Raw genomic sequence first — 17,153 nt, forward strand, 5'->3', positions numbered from 1 at the left:
GCAATAAATATGAAAAGACACTTACATCATCAGATTTGGGAATCCTTAAAGCTTGTTTTTCTACAGAACCTCTTGAATTTTTTATTCACAGTGGATCCTCAGCACTAGGGTTGGCCGCTTGCCTTTAACATCCCTGTGGGTAATGCAGAGACCGCTGCAAACACTAAAAAAAAAGATGGCTTTCTGTTGCCTGCTGTCATTTGATTGTACTCTTAAAGAAAATAGAGCCCATCAGCACAAAATCACTCCCTTCTCATTACTGAGGATACTTTCCCTTTGAGCAGTTGAGGGTAGGAGATGGCAGGAAGTTGAAAAGCTAATATGACTTACCCAGTGTGGAAATAAACAAAAATCGCCTGGATGAGAGCAGCAGAGGGAGTTAGCCACAGCCACCATCATGGTCTTGGGCAGAGACTCCAAGGCAGGCAGGGAGTGGGGATGCTTCATAGTGGAAAATGGGAAGCTTCAGGTGGGCTCTGACTGAAGGCTGTTGGTGTAGGAAAGTAGAGGTTGGCTGACTAGGACTGAAGACTTCCATATTGTTGCCAGGTAGAATGAGGTCCAGCTGCTTGTTCTTGTGATCCAATAATGAGATGCAGACAGACTGGGAAAGAAGGGAGTTTATTATTGAGCTGTGTTATTTCGGCAACCAGTTACAGGGAGAACGTGAGAGTAACTCATCAGACCAACTCAGTTACAAGTTTTTTCTAGTGCTTATATACGTTCAGTGCATCTACAAGCCGAAAGCCAAGGTGTTTCACTCTATCTAATCTTTAACTAGGGTCCAGGATCTAGTCAATTACTTCAGAGCCTTGGAAAGATGACTTAATCTAAAGTGGATCCTGGTACCAGGTGTGCAAGAATGTCTCCATTATTTTAATTAAACTCTGAGATCTGAGAAGGTCCAGGAGGTTTATTAATGAACTTGTTTTTACATTCTAGCCTTTGTACTAAGTTTAACTTACGTTAAACTTAATTAATTAAGTTAACTTACGTTTAACTTATACATTTACCAGAGCTACAGTAAGGTGCTGGTGAAGGCTGATTGCCCTGGTTGCTAATGGAGACCCAGCCTGCCACAATGTGACTGCTTGCTTTGGTGTGCATATTTGGCTGTCTCTGGTTGGTACCAAATTGGGGAGGAGGCAGTGATAAAAAATAGGGAAGCCACAGTCAATGCTGAGTCCTGACCCTCCTGGGCTGGTTGCTTGCAGAGGTTGCGGGTCAGAATTCCACTGTCTTATATGGTCTGGCCATTGTCTGCTTGTATAGTCTGTCTCTCACCAGGTCACATTAATCATAAAAACCAAGAGGAAATGACTTGTTCTCAGATCATGGCAAGAGCCCCTACAAATCTGGAGCACAAATGACCACCAGTTTAGGAACACCTACTATTATGCCTGAAACAGCACTCAAGGGAGCCCTTGATTCTTCATCCCACTGTCACCAGGAAAGTGGGCTGCTCGGCCAGATGCCAGCAGCAGTTAGATGAGCTAAGTTGCTGGGCTAGTGTAGTAGTCCGTTTTCACACTGCTGATGAAGACATACCTGAGACTGGGTAAATTATAAAGAAAAAGAGGTTTAATGGACTCACAGTTCCACATGGCTGAGGAGGTCTCACAAGCATGGTAGAAGGCAAAAGGTATGTCTTACATGGCAGCAGGCAAGACAGAGAATGAGAGCCAAGCAAAAGGGGTTTCCCCTTATAAAACCATCAGATCTCATGAGACTTATTCACTACCATGAGAACAGTATGGGGGAAACTGCCCCCATGATTCAACTGTCTCCCACAGAGTCCCTCCCATAACATGTGGGAGTTATGGGAGCTACAATTCAAGGTGAGATTTGGGTGTGGACACAGCCAATCCTTATCAGCTAGGGTCCAAGAGTCTGATGATGCTCGGCTGCCATGATGCCTCTCCTGGGCTTCTTGATCAGTGGGCCTCCAGACGTTTCCTTTAGGGACTTCTTAATCAAACACCACATTCAGTGGGGACATCCATGCTGTGGTCAGAGCCAGGAGTGGTCAAGATGCATGTGTGGTGGGTCATGGACTTGGGAAAGGCAGCCATAGGACCTAAAACCTCACCCCCTCAGGAGAGCCTGCTGACCCACTCAACCCAGAGGCCCAGGGCCCAAAAGACTGAAGAGATAGCACAGGAAGAAAGTCTAGAATAAAAGACTGATCAATCAACAGAAGGAATGAACCAAGGAGAGCCAGAAAACTAGAATGACTTGCCGTCACCACAGTTCACTAAGTTGGAACAGAATCTGTTTTGTACTGCAGCTCAAGCTGCTCACAACCACATGATAGAGGATGGAGGAAGTGCCCTCAGCAATGGGTGGTCACAGTCACCCAGAGGGTCAAACCACCCAAAAGAGACCTCAAGTCCCTTCTCACTCTTCTCCAAACAGAGGAACCCTATTGTTACATTGTGGCTGTTTGGCAGAATGCCTTTTTTGTTTGCCTCTATTCTTCCTCTCCTAGAACTTTTGCAGGGGGCTCCCAGGCTAGAGAAGAAAAATGGGAGGTCAGTGGAGGCCCTTGCTGGAAACCCATCTTAGGTGGCGTCTGTTTGCCCTTCAGCTTAAAGTAACCTGGCCCTAGAGGTTAAGTGGAAAGAACTTTGTGTTTAAAGTCAGGAGATCTGGGTGTCAGATGGCCCTGGCTAAGGCATTTAAACTCTCACTGTTTATTTTAGAAACTGCCAAAATTGGGGATGCATCCCTGTTTGAGTCCAGTCATGCTCTCCTTCTTTTTATTGCAATGTGATATAAAGCACAGGACTCTGAGAAACAGGCAGCAAAGGGTTTCATTCTCTTATTCGCTATGAAAGGCAAGTTGTATAAAGTCCACACCTGGGTGCTCCTTCCTGCCTGAAAATGGGATTCCACACCTGACTAAGTGCCCCAGAGCTGGCTCTGTTTACTTGTCTCTGGGGGCAAAAAACAGAGAGGGCTATGACTGAGACTGTATCTCTGCCACCTTTCCTGGGGGTAAGGGGTCCTGGACACTTCTATCTCTTTCTTCAGGGCAGAAACTCTGGGTTAAAAGTGACAAGTAACCACAATGTTCTCCCCTCATAGGGTACACAGGAATACAGACTTCCCCCTAATCCTGACTAAGAATATTATTCAACAAACAAGCATGATTTTCAAACAAAAATGAAAAATTTACCAGAAATTTGCAAAATTGCAAATGCTTTTCCTTGTTGCAGATACATAGTACATGTCCTAGAAAGGAAAGTGTTAATCTTCATATCCCTCACTTTAAAGAGACAATTGTTCTATTCATCCCATCTGTTGCCAATGAGAAGGGAAAATCCTTGATGCCATAAAGGAAAAATTTCTCCCAAATTCTCTGATGGTTAATACTGGGTGTCAACTTGATTGGATTGAAGGATACAAAGTATTGATCCTGGGTGTGTCTGTGAGGGTGTTGCCAAAAGAGATTAACATTTGAGTTAGTGGGCTGGGGAATGGGCAGATCCATCCTTAATCTGGGTGGGCACAATCTAATCAGCTGCCAGTGCAGCTAGACTATAAAGCAGGCAGAAAAATGTGAAAAGTAGCCTCCCAGCCTACATATTTCTCCTGTGCTGGATGCTTCCTACCCTCAAACACCGGACTTCAGTTTTGGGACTTAGGCTGGCTCTCCTTGCTCCTCAGCTTACAGACAGCCTATTGTGGTACCTTGTGATCATGTTAGTTATTACTTAATCAACTCATATATATATGAGCAAATGCAGAACCCCTGCGTTGGCTCCCTGGAGATATATATATCCCATTAGTTTTGTCTCTCTAGAGAATCCTGACTAATACAGATTTTGGTACCAAGGGTGGTTCTAGAGGAATAGAACATTAAGGATGGAGTCTTTTCATTGGTTTTGGGGTTCCTAGAGTTGGCTGCTTAATATGATTGGTCCCAAAAATGCTGCTAAGGACTCTACTTCTTAATAGTATGGAGAACCCTGATAGCCCTTGGCATGAACTGTTTAGAGAGTTATGCAAAATAAATGCATTTGACACTTCTGAGTCACTGGTTGTGAGAGGCAAGGAGTTTAGTGACTCTATACATAATACCTTTGACCATATATGGAGAACCAAGAAACATAATGAAGCTGGCTGGTTGTTCCTAAGTTCACTGGACAAATTGACGAAAGAAAATTATGAACTCAGGGATTCTGTCTCCTGCCTTCAGAAGCAGATACTGAGCCTCAAATCTGCTAAGATTGCCCTGAGTCAGAGTCTTATCTCCTGTAGAGAAAGAGCTGAATGGGTGGAAAAACAGATACAAGCTCTTAGCATAGGAGTGGCTGACCTGCAATGAAAGATGCGTGCACAGCCTTGCCTGGTGTCTACCGTTAAAGTGAGGGCATTGATCGGAAAGGAATCAGACTCTAAAACTTGGAACGTGAACATGTAGGAGGAGCCTGATGAAGCTGAGAACACTGAGTTTGTAAACTCCGATGAACCTTTCTTGCCAGAAGGAACAGCTTCCCCATCCCTGGTAGTGGCAACATCCCCTCCCTTGCCCATGCTGCCATCAGCCTTTCCACCTTTGTCTGAGGAGATAAATCCTGTGCTGCCTGAGGAAATAGTGATTGCCTCCTCTGGGGCAGCTGCCAGGCAAAATAATGTTGATTCTCCTCAGGAGCCACCCCCAACACCCTTGTTTGCTTCTAATCTATAACTGGAATAAAGCCCCAGAGGGCCCCTAGAGGTGAGATTGAGAATGTGACCCATGAGGAGATGTGCTACACTAGAAAAGAACTATTTGAGATCTCTAATTTATATAAACAGGAATCTGGAGAATAGGCATGGGAATGGATATTAAGGGTATGGGATAATGATGGAAGGAAATGAGTTGGGTCAGGTTGAATTTATTAATTTGGGCCCACTAAGGAGGGACTCTGCATTTAATGTTGCAGCTTGGGGAGTTAAAAAAAGGTTCTAATAGTTTATTTGCTTGGTTAGCTGAAATATGGGTTAAAAGGTGGCCCACTGTGAGCAAACTGGAAATGCCTGATCTCCCTTGCTTTAATATAGAGGAAGGGATCTAAAGGGTTAGGGAGATTGGAACGGTGGAGTGAATTAGTCATTTTAGACTTACTCATCCCAGCCGAGGGGGTCCAGAAGATATACCCTTGACCAATGCCTTGTGAAATAGATTTGTGAGGGCAGCACCTGCATCTTTGAAGAGCCCTGTAATTGCTGTTGTATGTCAGATCTAACAGTGGGAACTGCAGTCACTCAACTACAAAATTTAAATACAGTGGGAATAATTGGATCCTGAGGTGGCAGGGGCCAAGTGGCAGCACTCAACTGTCAAAGACAAGGAGGGCGTAGCTATGTAGTGGACAGCAGAGACAAAGCAGCGATCAGAATAGTCTGACTCATGTAGTGCTCTAGCATTGGCTAATTAATCACAATGTTCCCAGAAGTGAAATTGATAGGAAGGCCGGGCACGGTGGCTCAAGCCTGTAATCCCAGCACTTTGGGAGGCCGAGGCGGGCGGATCACGAGGTCAGGAGATCGAGACCATCCTGGCTAACACGGTGAAACCCCGTCTCTACTAAAAAAAATACAAAAAACTAGCCGGGCGAGGTGGCGGGCGCCTGTAGTCCCAGCTACTCGGGAGGCTGAGGCAGGAGAATGGCGTAAACCCGGGAGGCGGAGTTTGCAGTGAGCTGAGATCTGGCCACTGCACTCCAGCCTGGGTGACAGAGCGAGACTCCTTCTCAAAAAAAAAAAAAAAAAAAAAAAAAAAAAGAAATTGATAGGAAGCCTACTGCATTCCTACTTAGTTTATATAAGGAGAAAACTTCTAGGTCAGATGGATAAAAGACTAATTTTAATTATAAAAACAGGATCACGGCCCCTCAATTTCCAGACTTGAGCAAGTTTACGGACACAGAACCCCTTGAATGAAGAGGAGGCCAGGTCCCCTTGAGGAAGGACTCCACTACACTACCCATAGTTTATGCTGTTAATCTTTCTCCCACCCTTCCCCAAGAAGCCCTCTGGCCTTTTGCCAGGGTAAAAGTGCACTGGAGAAAGGAAATGATCAGACCTTTCAGGGACTAAGCTGAAGCTGACGTTGATTCCAGGGGACCCAAAACATCACTGTGGTCCTCCAATTAAAGTAGGGGCTTATGGAGGTCAGGTAATTAATGGAGTTTTAGCTCAGGACCAACTTACAGTGGGTCCAGTGGGCTCCCAGATTCATCCTGCGGTCATTTCCCCAGTGCCAGAATACATATTAGCATAGACATATTTAGCAGCTGGCAGAACCCCTGCATTGGCTCCCTGATTGATAGAGGAAAGGCCAAATGAAAGCCATTAGAGCTGCCTCTACCTAGAAAAATAATAAATCAAAAGCAGTGTCACATCCCTGGAGGGGTTACAGAGATTAGTGCCACCATCAAGGACTTGAAAGACGCAGGGGTGGTGATTCCCACCACAACCCCCTCAGCTCTCCTATTTGGTCTGTGCAGAAGACAGACGGATCTTAGAGAATGGCAGTGGATTATCATAAGCCTAAGCAAGTGGTGACTCTAACTGTGGCCACTGTACCAAATGCGTTTTCATGGCTTGAGCAAATTAACACATCTCCTGGTACCTGCTATGCAGCAATTGATTTCGCAAATGGCTTTTTCTCCATTCCTGTCCATAAGATCCACCAGAAGCAATTTACCTTCAGCTGACAAGGCCAGCAATATACATTTACTGTCCTACCTCAGGGGCATATCAATTCTCTGGCTTTGTGTCATAATCTTATTCAGAGAGACCTTGATTGCTTTTCACTTCCACAACATATCACGCTGGTCTATTACATTGATGACATTATGCTGATTGGATCCAGTAAGCAAGAAGTAGGAAACACACTGGACTTATTGGTGAGACATTTGCATGCCAGAGGATGGGAAATAAATTCGACTAAAATTCAGGGACCTTCTTCCTCAGTAAAATTGCTAGGGGTGTGGGGCCTTTGAATACATTTATTCTAAGGTGAAGGATAAGTTGCTGCATTTGGCCCCTTCTATAACCAAGAAAGAGGCATGACATCTAGTGGGCCTATTTGAATTTTGAAGGCAACATATTCCTCATTTGGGTATGTTACTCTGGCCCATTTATCGAGTGACCTGAAAGGCTGCCAGTTTTGAGTGGCGTCCAGAAGAGAAGGACCTGCAACAGGTCCAGGCTGCTGTGCAAGCAGCTCTGCCACTTGGGACATATGACTCAGCAGATCCAATGGTGCTTGAGGTGTCAGTGGCAGATAGGGATGCTCTTTGGAGCCTTTGGCTGGCCCCTGTATGTGAATCAAAGCAGAGGCCTCTAGGATTTTGGAGCAAGGCCCCCATCTTCTGCAGATAACTGCTCTCCTTTTGAGAGACAGCTCTTGGCCTGTTACTGGGCTTTGGTGGAAACGCAACATTTGACTATGGGTCATCATGTCACCATGTGACCCGAACTGCCTATCATGAACTGGGTGCTTTCTGACCCATCTAGCCATAAAGCGGGTTGTGCACAGCAGCATTCCATCATCAAATGAAAGTGGTATATATGTGACTGGGCTTGAGCAGGTCCTGAAGGCAAAAGTAAGTTACATGAGGAAGTAGCTCAAATGCCCATGGTCTCCATTCCTGCCACCGTGCCTTCTCTTCCCCAGCCTGAACTGATGGCCTCATGGGGAGTTCCCTATGATCAGTTGACAGAGGAAGACAAGACTAGGGCCTGGTTCACAGATGGTTCTGCACGATATGCAGGCACCACTGAAAGTGAACAGCTGCAGCACTACAGCACCTTTCCAGGACATCCCTGAAGAACAGTGGGAAGGAGAATCTTCCCAGTGGGCAGAACTTCGAGTAGTGCACCTGGTTGCACACTTTGCATGGAAGGAGAAATGGCCAGATGTGTGATTACATACTGATTCATGAGCTGTAGCCAATGGTTTGGCTGGGTGGTCAAGAACTTGGAAGAAGCATGATTGGAAAATTGATGACAAAGAAATCTTTGGGAAGAGGTATGTGGATGGACCTCTCTGAGTGGTAAAAAACTGTGAAGATATTTGTATGCCATGTGAGTGCTCACCAGTGGGTGACCTCAGCAGAAAAGGAGTTTAATAATCAAATGAATAGGATGACCCGTTCTGCAGTGACCACTCAGCCTCTTTCCCTAGTCACCGCTGTCATTGCCCAATGAGCCCATGAACAAAGTCCCCATGGTGGGAGGGATGGAGGTTACGCACGGGCTTAGCAACATGGACTTCCACTCACCAAGGCTGAGCTGAGTGCCCAACAAAGCCACTGCTGAGTGCCCAACTTGCCAGCAGCAGAGACCAACACTGAGCCCTCAATATGGCACCATTCCTCGGGGTGATCAGTCAGCTACCTGGTGCCAGATTGATTCTATTGGACCTCATCCATCATGGAAAGGGCAGAGGTTTGTCCTCACTGGAACAGACACTTACTCCAGATATGGGTTTGCCTATCTTGCATGCGATGCTTCTGCCAAGACTAACATCCATGAACTCACAGAATACCTTATCCACCATCATGGTATTCCACACAGCATTGCCTCTGACCAAGACACTCACTTTACAGACAAAGAAGTGTGACAGTGGCCTCATGCTCATGGAATTTACCGGTCTTACCATGTTCCCTATAATCCTGAAGCATCTGGATTGATAGAATGGTGGAATGGCCTTTTGAAGTCACAATTACAATGTCAACTAGGTGACAATACTTTGCAGGGCAGGGGCAAAGTTGTTCAGAAGGTTGTGTATGCTCTGAATCAATATCCAATATATGGTACTGTTTCTCCCATAGCCAGGATTCATGGGTCTAGGAATTAAGGGGTGGAAGTGGAAGTGGCACCAATCACCATTACCCGTCGTGATCCACTAGCAAAATTTTTGCTTCCTGTTCCTGCAACATTACATTCTGCTGGCCTAAAGGTCTTAGTTCCAGAGGGAGGAACACTGTCACCAGGAGACACAACAATTACATTAAACTGAAAGTTAAGATTGCCACCTGGCCACTTTGGGCTCCTCCTACCTTTAAGTCAACAGGCTAAGAAGGGAGTTACACAGTTGGCTGGGGTGATTGACCCAGACTATCAAGATGAAATCAGTCTACTACTCCACAAAGAAGGTCAGAAAGAGTATGCATGAAAACCAGGAAATCTATTAGGGCATCTCTTAGTATTACCATGCCCTGTGATTAAGGTCAATGGGAAACTATAACAGTCCAATCCAGGCAGGACTACAAATGGCCCTGACCCCTCAGGAATGAGGGTTTGGGTCACTCCATTAGGAAAAAAACCACGACCTGCTGAGGTGCTTGCTGAAGCCAAAGGGAATACAGAATGGGTAGTAGAAGAAGGTAGTCATCAATACCAGTTATGACCATGTGACTAGCTGCAGAAACGAGGACTGTAATTGTCATGAGCATTTTCTTCTTCTTTTGTTAAAAACATGTTTGTGCATGTATACACTTGTACTAAAAAAAGATCTGAATTTTGTTTCCTTTTTTCTTTATCACGTGACATAAGATTTATTGACTTCACATCAGCATTTAAGTATTGTTAACTTTATGTAATAGTATTTGAGTTGGGGATTGGTGCGTTTCTGGTTACACAAAGGACAGTTGTATTATGTTAGGCATAATTATGACCTCATTATTATCTTTATTTGAAGATTATGTATGATCTCAGGAGATGTGTATGGGTTCAAGTTGACAAGCGGTGGACTTGTGATGGTTAATACTGAGTGTCAACTTGATTGGATTGAAGGATGCAAAGTATTGATCCTGGGTGTGTCTGTGAGGGTGTTGCCAAAGGAGATTAACATTTGAATCAGTGGGCTGGGAAAGGTAGACCCGCCCTTAATCTGTGTGGGCACAATCTAATCAGCTGCCAGGGAGGTTAGAATATAAAGCAGGCAGAAAAATGTGAAAAGAGGAGCCTGGCCTAGCCTCCCAGCCTACATCTTTCTCCCATGCTGGATGCTTTCTGCTCTCAACATTGGACTCCACATTCTTTAGTATTGGGACTCAGACTGGCTCTCCCTGCTCCTCAGCTTACAGACAGCCTATTGTGGGACCTTGTGATCATGTCAGTTAATACTTAATAAATTTTCCTTTATATACATATATATGTGTGTGTTTATATATATAATTTAACAGGATTTATATAAATATATAAACATATATTTATGTGTTTATATTTAAATATATAAACATATATATAATATATAAACATATGCAATATAAATCCTATTAGTTCCGTCCCTCCAGACAACCCTGACTAATGTGGTCTCCCAAAATAGTGCCAGGGTTTCTCTGCTAGTAAAATGTCACAGCAGCTTGGTCTGTGTTTGCATTCTAGAGACAGGGGCATGAAGGGTAAAAAAACACCCCCTGTGATGAAAAGAATTCTTTTTCTTGCAAACCAGGATGTATGCTGATAAAGTAAAGACTAGGTTCTTGCTTAGGTTTGGGAGTGAAAGGAAAAAGGCAAGAAAAGAAGACCCATCCTCTTCTTTTACCACAAGTAAAGCTCCCGATCTTACTGAGAAGGAGCTTACCAAAGAAGGAAACATGGCTTGCAGAGCCACTGTGGAATGAAGCCTGCAGGAGACAAAATAGTGAAGTGTGATGTGAGCAAGATGCTTAAAGTCCCATTCAGTAGCACCCCACCCTGCCAGGGAGCTCACAGCATCCACTCACAGCTGATCCCACTGACCACAGCCAGTCAGGGAGATTAAGCAACATCCTCAGAGTCACATTCTGACTGTGGTTACAGTTCTTTGTGGTTTGTAGCATAGGTGATTATTCCAGGAAAGAACATGTGGGGACCCATTTTTAAATAGTTCTCGAGACAGCAGTGAGAGAGGAGAAAAGAAGAAAATGGTAGGGCAGGCAGTTAGGGTGGGTCCTTGGTTGAATTCTTTCAAACAAAAGAAGAGCCTGAAAAAACAAGCTGCAGGCACAGATAAGGGAACTTGTACAGGGAGGTTTGCCTAAGACATGCCCACAACGCATAGATAAGAAAGGCTACACAGGCGACTTACCCAGACATGCCCACAATGGAAAATTCCATCCCCTGATACATGTGCAGTAAAGGGAACAAAGCAATATGGAGTAACTCAAACTAAGGGCCCGCAAGTGCATTAGGAGGATGGGGTGGAGCTACCAAAAATTAATGCCTTACGCAAATGAGATGCCCAGCCCTTATTGGTTTCTTATAAAAGCCTTTGCATTCAATTGTAAAAATGGCAACCCTCTTTCGGGCTTGCTCTTCGCAGCTGAGAGCTTTCTTCTTTTGCTTATTAACCTTTTGCTCCAATCTCACCCTTAGTGTCTGCGCTTCTTAATTTTCTTTGTCGTGATACCTTGGGCAACGAGAGATTGCTTTGTTGTGGTGCATTGGCAAGACTGTAACATTGCGGTCTATTTGTTGACGAGACTGTAAGCAGTGCACAAAGTTCTCTTATGTCCTAGAAGCATTTCTCATGGCAATATGAGAACCCTACAGGCCAGTGTGGGCTACTGTGTGAGATCAGTGACTTGCAGGAAGGCCCAGAGGATCTGAGCATCAGACTGCAAATGCTGACAAGTAGGAGGAACAGTGGATGTGACAGCATCAGTATTTCAGCAGATGCGGAACTACTGACCCCAGAAGTACTCATCAGGCCAGCCAGGGCTCACAACCCAATAAATTTGATCTCAGGAAATTGAATAGGGGCGAATATGAGGTTCTGCTACTGTGCTGAAGTGCAGGTAGAATCCCCGGGAAAGAAAAACAGAAGTTTAACTTCTTTTCTACACTTCAATTGGATTTTTGGTAGAGTTATGCAGAATCTTAGAGCTGAGAAAAATGCAAGAAATGATCTAGCCCAACTAGTACAGATACAGACACTGGGACCCAGGGAGATCACAACCTAATGAAGCTGGCCTCAACTCTGACAGAAGTGGTGCAATTATATGTGCTGGCTGGGAGTTTGCACAAGCTATTTACCCCTCTGTTTCTTCATCTGAATGTGGGGTAAAAAGTGCCTGCTCATAGCACCTTTTCTTTTTTTTAGACAGAGTCTTGTTCTATCACCCAGGCTGGAGTGCAGTGGTGCAATCTCGGCTCACTGCAACCTCTGCCTCCTGGATTCAAACAATTCTCCTGCCTCAGCCTCGTGAGTAGCTGGGATTATAGGCGTGTGCCACCACGCCTGGCTAATTTTTGTATTTTTAGTAGAAACGGGGTTTCACCATGTTGGTCAGGCTGGTCTCAAACTCCTAACCTCGTGATCCACCCGCCTCAGCCTCCCAAAGTGATGGGATTACAGGCATGAGCCACCGCACCCGGCCCATAGCACATTTTCAATAAATTTAGGTAGTATCCACATAGCATGTTTCCTTCTTTTTGGAATTCTTTGCGTAAAAGAGCACAGATATAACTAAATAAGTATAGTTTAGAAATATATGTATAACTGTAGGACGAAGAGGAGCAAGGACCAGCCTCTGAAAAAAAGTCCATTTGAAAATTTCTGGAGGTTTGAGTTGAATGCAAATTCAAGAGGAACCAAGGATGTAACTAGGCTGCTAAACAAGCTAATGACACTCCAGTCTCTATTTGGAGTATCTAGAGAGGAAACAGCCTCAATGTTTTCTGGGTTAATCAGATCACATTTAGACTATTGTTCCCAGCTGCAAATCACAGTGACTGTCACCAAGTGACATCCAGATGGTGGGGAATCTGGAAACCTTGTCTTATAAGGAAAATTTCAAGGCAATGAGGAGTAGCCAAGAGAACACTTGAGTGTAAAGGGTGGGATATAATGTAGTAGGGAAACTGTCATGAGAATGACAGAAAATGATCCTAATAGTAAAATCAGAACACTAGATGGAAACTAAAGGGATGTATATTTCACTTCACTTTACAGATGACATTTGAGCTAGGCATGGTGGCTCATGCCTATAATCCCAGCACTCTGGGAGGCTGAAGTGGAAGGATCATCACTTCAGCCCAGGAGTTTGAGACCAACCTGGGCAACACAGTGTGACATCATCTCTACAAAATGATGAATGAATGAATGAATGAATGAATGAATGAATGAATGAATGAATGAATAAATAAAATTAGCCGAGCATGGTGGCATGTGCCTGTGGTCCCAGCTACTCAGGAGGCTGAGGCAGGACGATCACTTGAGCCCAGGAGTTTGAGGCTGCCGTGAGCTGGGTTCACACCACTGCACTTCAGTCTGGGCAACAGAGAGAGACACTATCTCAAAAAAAAAAAAAAAAAAAATGAAATTTGAGGCAATCATAGATATCCACAAAGACAAGGTTTTACATGTTGCGTAGGAAGTTGCTTGGCACTGTTTGAGCAGTAACTAGCTGCTGTAAAATGGTTCTTGCATTCAGTAGTTGGAAATGATAACAGCTACCATTATTATCTCTAATTCTTACAACAACTCTATAAGGTAAGGCATAGTGTCTTCATTTTATAGAGAAGAAAATTGAGGCTCAAAGAGGTTATTCAACAGGTCCAAGATCATATGTCTATTAATTAGATGAGCCAAGATTCAAACTCAGATCTGCCCCTAAATTACCCATTCATTCTTTTATGCCATGACACCACCCTGCCAGTTCACTTTTTCCCATGGTTTCCATCATTTCCATCTGTCTACCCTATTTCTATCTGGTTGGTCAGAATTAAATTCAGAGTAGCAAGTCTCCTCATTACTTTATCTACCTTTGGTCAAAGTTGTTTATATCCTTTTGAAAGAACTAATAGGACCACCAGAAAGATGCAAATAACAAAGTATTCTTAAGAGTTAATTTCTTGAATGAATATAAATGCAAAGAAAACACCTTAAATAGAAAACAAAATGTATTCCTTAAAAATTCTAATGAACACAGGACCAGATTGGCAATGGTCTCCACAGAGGAAAATGAACACACACTCTATCTTCTCTCTTTGCACAGTTGCCATCCAGGTGTTACTCCTGACTGCATGAGGCTCTAACTCTCAACCAGTAGGAGATGCCAGGACCTGTGCCAAGATCAGAGAGCCCACTGGGAACAGCACATCAGAGGAAACTTTCAGATCTTCACAGGATGCAAGAGCAGAAAGGTTCTTAGTAATCATACAGTCTGCTTCCTTCCTACTTCACAAGTGAAGAAATTGAGGCCTAGAGAGACGGAGTAACTCTCCCATGGCCCAAAGTATTTGAATATAAGACTAGAACCATGGCCTCTGCACTATACCAGTGGGAGCTATATTAAAGCTGCAGAGGCCAGGTCCCACACTAGCACTGGTGGATATGTACACAGGCATTCCTAACGCAGTACTGAATAATTTGCTGTGCATACATGATTATACACTTCACTATAACAGCTATTTTAATCTTTATTTTTATTTGCCAATTTCTCTTTGTATTTCTGTTTTTGTGTTTGCCTACATAATAGCTTTATTAAGAGAGAATCACACACCATACAATTCACTCATTTAAAGTGTATATTTCAATAGTTTTTAGGATATTCACAGTTATGCAACAATGACCACAATCAATTTTGAACATTTTCATTGTCCCAATCCCCATGCCCATTAGCAGTCACTCTCTATTTCTCTCTATCTCCTCCAGTCCTAGGCAGCCACTAATCTACTGTCTGTCTACAGACTGGCCTATCCTGGATGTTTCATTTAAAGGGAACCATACAATATGTGGTCTTTTGTGACTGGCTCCTTTCACTTTAGCATAATATTTTCAAGTTTCATCTCCATGTTGTAGCATGAATCAGAACTGTACCTCATTCCTCTTTATTGCCAAATACTATTCCATTGCATGGATACACCACCTTTTAAAAATCTTTTCTTTTTTTTTGAGACAGGGTCTCATTCTGTTGCCCAGGCTAGAGTGCAGTGGCACAATCGGGGCTCACTGCAGCCTCAACCTCCTGGACTTAAGAGATCCTCCCACCTCAGTCCACCCCCGCCGAACCCCGCCCAAGTAGCTGGGTCTACAGATGTGTACCACCATGCCCAGCTAATTTTAAAAATTTTTTTAGTAGAGATGAGGTCTCACTATGTTGCCCAGGCTGGTCTGGAATTCCTGAGCTTCAAGTAATCCTCCCAACTTGCCCTCCCAAAGTGTTGGGATTACAAGCATGAGCCACTGTGTCCAACCTCAAAATCTTTTCATCAGTTGATGGATATCTGGGTTGTTTCCACTTTTTTGCTGTTATGAATAATATTGCTATAAACATTCACGCACACACTTTTGTGTAAGCATATGTTTTCTTTTCTCTTGGATATATACTTAGGAGTAGAACTGCAAGATCACATGTTTACACTATATTTAGCTTTTTGAGGAAATGCAGACTTTTCCAAAGCAGCTGTACCATTTTACATTCTTATCTAACAGTATGTGAAGACTCTAATTTTTCTATATTCTCAACAACACTTATAATCATCTTTTTATTATAGCCATCCTACCAGGTGCAAAGTGGTATTTCATTGTGGTTTTGATTTGTGTTTTCATGATCTATCTGCTTTTTATTTTTATATTTTGAAACTATACATTTAGACATGTAAAAATGTATGGTTATTACATCTTCTTATTGGAAAACAATTTTTTATTTTTACTTTCTAGAGACAGGGTCTCAATATGTTGCCCAGGCTGGTCTCAAACTCCTGGGCTCAAGTGATCCTCCTACCTCAGCCTCTCAAGTAGCTGGAACTATGGGTGCCTCCTGCTGCACCTGACTTGGAATATAATTTTTATTAATATGAAATAACCCCTTATCACAGAGTATGTTTTTTGCCTTAAATTCTATTGTTGTCTGATATTAATATTATAATATGTATTTTTATTTTTGTTAACACTTTCCTGACATATATTTTTCTGTTTCATTTTATTTTACAGAGATTCAAATATAGCACAGAGCTAATTTATTTATTGTAACCACTCTGAATTTTAATAGAATATGGCTCATTTATATTTGTTTTATTTGTAGGGTTTATCCTATCCTTCAAATTTACTACAGTTTCTCAGTATTTTTTTTCTTTTATGTCTTATAAGACTGATTTAATTTTCCTCACTCTGTTTTGTTCTTTTAGTGGTTTTCCTTAAGTCATTAAAACACTTATTTCTGTTAACTGGTGTCTTTAACTTCTCCCCTGAAAGAGAAAAGAAACTGAGCAAGATTCTCTTTCCCCCTTATTACTCTTGCCTCCTCTCCTGTCAAATTATCTGGAATTTCAGTTCTAGTAATAAGGATACTGTTAATAATGACTGCAGCAACTAACATTTATAAAGCAACTCACTTTATTCTATAACTTGTATTAAATAATTTATAAGCATTAATTTCTCTAATCTTACCAGAATGTCTAGGAGGTATGCATATGGTTATGTTACCCATCAGAGATTACACAGTTAATAGCAGAGCTTATATTAACATTGTTCATTAACACTTATTTACATTTTACACTTAACTCAAGTTTCTCTGGTTCCTTTGCTTGTAGTTACTAGCTCCTTTGGATTTAATAGAGCAAATCCTTCAGTATTACTTTCTGAGACAGTTTTAAGGGTGTTTCTTAGATGTCCATGTCTTTCGTTTTGCTCTCACACCTAGAATATTAGCTTGGATATAAAATTAGGTCCAAGGCCGGGCACGGTGGCTCACGCCTGTAATTCCAGCACTTTGGGAGGCCGAGGCGGGCGGATCACAAGGTCAGGAGATCGAGACCACGGTGAAACCCCGTCTCTACTAAAAATACAAAAAAAAAAAAAAAAAAAAACTAGATGGACGTGGTGGCGGGCGCCTGTAGTCCCAGCTACTCAGGAGGCTGAGGCAGGAGAATGGCATAAACCCGGGAGGCGAAGCTTGCAGTGAGCCAAGATCGCACCACTGCACTCCAGCCTGGGCGACAGAGCGAGACTCCATCTCAAAAAAATAAAATAAAATAAAATAAAATAAAATAAAATAAAATAAAATAAAATAAGGTCCAAAATAAGTTTCCTTCAGAATATGGCTTAATTAAGTTTAACACGCAAGTTACCCTTGGAAATCCTGATGCCATTCATATTTTCATTTCTTTGTAGATATTTTGTCTGTCTGTCTATCTGTCTCTCTCTGCTACACATTATTTTA

This window comes from Rhinopithecus roxellana, chromosome 21, assembly GCF_007565055.1.
Source record: "Rhinopithecus roxellana isolate Shanxi Qingling chromosome 21, ASM756505v1, whole genome shotgun sequence".
In the NCBI taxonomy this organism is placed as follows: domain Eukaryota; kingdom Metazoa; phylum Chordata; class Mammalia; order Primates; family Cercopithecidae; genus Rhinopithecus; species Rhinopithecus roxellana.